Below are 2,691 nucleotides of genomic sequence, written 5' to 3' on the forward strand. Positions count from 1 at the left end.
ATATGGAAGAATTTTCAAATGTCAGTATCTTTGAATATTGTTTATTACTTATGAATTTTTATATCCATAACATGCAGCTAAGGAACTTTATTAAGAGTAGAATATGCTCAAGATTATTTTGACAACACTTGGAGGGGAAAAAAGACATAAGTAGTGATAGAACAAAAGCTACTGGGAAATTCTGTTATAATCATCATAAATTAGAAATTAACAAACATTTTATAAGTCTGTATCTTTTAAAAGTATTATTTTCCTATATGTATACCCCAGTATGCACTCCATTCATAATCCCCAGGTATAAGAGTTTCATGGACTTCACTCCCTTGATCAAGTTATGATATATAGCACTTTTGACTTTAACAAAAGGAGATTATCTGAATAGGCCTGACCCTAATCATTCACTCACTCAAGCCTTTAAAAGCAAAGAAGTCTGTCCAGATGGTCACATAAGAGAAGTCAGAAAGATTGGAATCATGAAGGGAGTTTATACCAATGAGGTTCCTTGTTGATAAAATGGAGGGGATTACATGGCAAGGACTCAGTGTGACCTCCTGAAACTAAGCATAGTCCCTTGCTAATAGGAAGACAACAGGGACTTCATTCTTATAACCACAAAGAAACAAACACTGACAACAACTTGTGAGCTTAAAAGAGAATCAAGATCCTAGAAATTACTTCAACCTTCACCAACAAATTGATTTCAGATTGATGAGTTCCCGGGCAGTAAATCTAGCTATGATATGCTTGAACTTCTGACCTACAAAAACTGTGGTGCAATACATTTGTGCTGTGTTAAGCTACTAAATTAAGCTGGTAATTAATTAACCGGTAATGGAAAACTACAGTCTCCAAAGAGAAAAATCAATGCTCCAGTATCCAAGATTCTAGTTGTCTTGGTTTGTCTGGATTAGGGTCCAGGCATAGATATTTTCCAGCACCCCTTACTACAAGTGAATAAAAATCACCATTTACAGTAGTTAGCTTTCTGTCAACAGGGCAAAACACCTGAGAAAATCAACTTAAAGGAGGAAACATTCATTTTGGTTTATAGTTTCAAAGGTTTCAATCCATGACCACTTGACTTGGGCTGGTTGCTTTGGTGACACAGGACATCATGGTGGAAGGAGCACATATAGAAGAAAACGGTTGACCTCATGGCAGCTACCAGGCAAAGAGAGATAGAGGAGGGGGTCAGGGTCCCGAAATCCCCTCAAGAACAACACCCCAGGGACCTGACATCCTTCTACTGGGTCCCACCTCCTAAAGGTTTCTCCACCTCCCAACTGCAACAAAGGCTGGGGACATTTAAAAGGCATGGAACAAAGGCATGGGGGACATTTAAGATCTGAACCATAACACTGCCTTTCTTCTTTAATGAACTGGAATCATTTGAAAAATAAATTTGGGAAATGATTTCTTCTTTCCACTATATACATCTATTATAGCTTATAGCTAGATGTACCCCAAAAGCCTCATGCATTCATTGGTGGGGCTTCTGGGAGGTGACTGGATCATGGTGGTGTGATAATCTTCAGTGGATCAGCCCACTGAGGAGTTTACAGCTAAATGTGATTTGGGAGGTGAAGCCTGCTTGGAGGTGGTCTGCCACTGGGGGCATGGTCAGAAAGGGTCTATTTCCTTCCCTCTTCCCTTGACCTCTCTCTGCTTCCTGCTCCCATGACATGAGATGTTTCTCTTCTGCCAAGCCTCTCTCCCATACTCCCTTGCCTTGGAACCAGCTAAATGGACTGAAACCTCTTCCAATTGTGAGCCAAAATAAACCTCCCCTACTTTAATTTAAGGGTGCCTGATGTTATGTCACAGCGAGAAGAAAAAAGCCAAGACACTATCTAAGAAATAGTTGTCGAATATTTACTGGGTGTTAGGTGTTTGGCCTTTATAAGCAAGTAAGATATACTTACTTCCCACATGAAGCTCACAATCCATTGTAAGAGAAAGCACATTTGCTTTCCTGCAAATAGTGCAAGGTTCATGTTCATAAAAATTGTCTTGCAGAAAATAAGGACTAGTTAGTGTGTGGGTTTGTTTTTTGCTTATGTTTTTGTACTGGGGATTGAACCCAGGGCCATCACTCTAAACTATATTCTAAGCTTTTAAAAAAAATCTGTTTGTTTTTGAGACAGTCTTAGTAATTCACAAGTTCCCCAGGCTGAGCTTTAACTTGTGTTCTTCCTGCCTCAATCTCCCTGGGATTACAGGCATGTACCATCACACCCAGCTAGAAAATAAGGACTTTTTAATATTTAGATTCTTATAATGTGTCTCTTATTGTGAGGTGTCCTCTCAATTACTTTAGTTTGAACCACAAAGCCCTGTTTGTGGAAGACAAATTTGCCTGAAATGACCTCAATCAGTACATGTTTACTTTGTGTACAGAGGTCACTTGAATAATTCAAGGAAAAAAGTAAGGAAATAATTCAATAGAGATTTAGTCCTTTCTCTTGGCAGTAAGACACTAGGCTCATCAACGTTGGAAGTCATAGTAAAGAGGTCTTTTAAGGCTTACTTTTAAAAGGGTTTGAAGAAAACAAATATTAAAGAAATATTGTCAGGAAGAAATGTAAAGTGACTCCTATGATAAGAAATTCCAAAAGAGCAGGTACAATAGAGACTTAGCTTGGGGTTGGGGCAGGAGAGTGTTAGAAAAATGCCTCAGAAAAAGTATTTTTA

The sequence above is a fragment of the Heterocephalus glaber genome, unplaced genomic scaffold (genome assembly GCF_053883595.1).
Source record: "Heterocephalus glaber isolate CG9 unplaced genomic scaffold, H.glaber_assembly_v1.0 deba00001532, whole genome shotgun sequence".
NCBI lineage: Eukaryota > Metazoa > Chordata > Mammalia > Rodentia > Bathyergidae > Heterocephalus > Heterocephalus glaber.